This window comes from Oratosquilla oratoria, unplaced genomic scaffold (assembly GCF_046742065.1).
Source record: "Oratosquilla oratoria isolate Oo_2021 unplaced genomic scaffold, ASM4674206v1 SCAFFOLD209, whole genome shotgun sequence".
Lineage (NCBI taxonomy): Eukaryota > Metazoa > Arthropoda > Malacostraca > Stomatopoda > Squillidae > Oratosquilla > Oratosquilla oratoria.
Window position 1 is genome coordinate 166,635 of NW_027467561.1, and position 866 is coordinate 167,500.

An 866-nucleotide genomic window follows, 5' to 3' on the forward strand; every position below is an offset into this window, starting at 1 on the left:
TGACACATATTATGAGCTCATTATGGATGTTAGACCACCTATCAATTGAAAGAAATACAGTTTCATTATTCAGGTCATCTGCACACTTTTTATATTCCTTTTCATACACAAGATCCAAGTACTTATCAACACTATCTTTTCTGGATGGAGGAATATAACCTGGCCTCAGGTTCTGAACCATCTTGAGAAACTGAGGATGCTGAACAAGACGAAATGGTGAAATTGTCCAGAGATATTGATGACTTTCTTTTAGATGAAAATGATTTAGCAGAAGCCTGTGGAGGAGTCTGATAGTGACATTTTTAATGGAGTCAGGTTTCCAGATAATTCAATTGGAGCCGATGATGAAGGGATTGAAGCTGTTGATACAGATCCTGAAATGGAAACAAAATTTTAGCATATTGCATAATTTATAAATTAATAACTAATTGAATGAATACAGTGTGATTTAGGTTACTTTTGAGTATAGTAGTTATTTTTTTTAGATAATGATCATATTCACACAAGCCACTAAATTATTTGGAAATAATTAACAGGATATGAAATAGGTGGGCTTGGAATTCACCCCACACATGATTCAGTCCACTTTTAAAGTCACTAAAAATAATGGATTAGTTGAGCTAGGTTAGCCTAAATCCCTTTGGGCTGAATCCCATGTGGGCTGAATTCCAATGTAACCTATGAAATATATTACACAATGTTGAATAAAATGAATAACAATCATCTAGGCCCCAAAGTTGAGTGGATACAGTATATTATAGTGATATAGTCATTACCCAAATTTAGAAGTAATGAAGTTGAAGTATCACCTCTTTAGGCCTTCACATTTTTATTGCAAATGCTCTCCATTGTTCACCAAATCTATA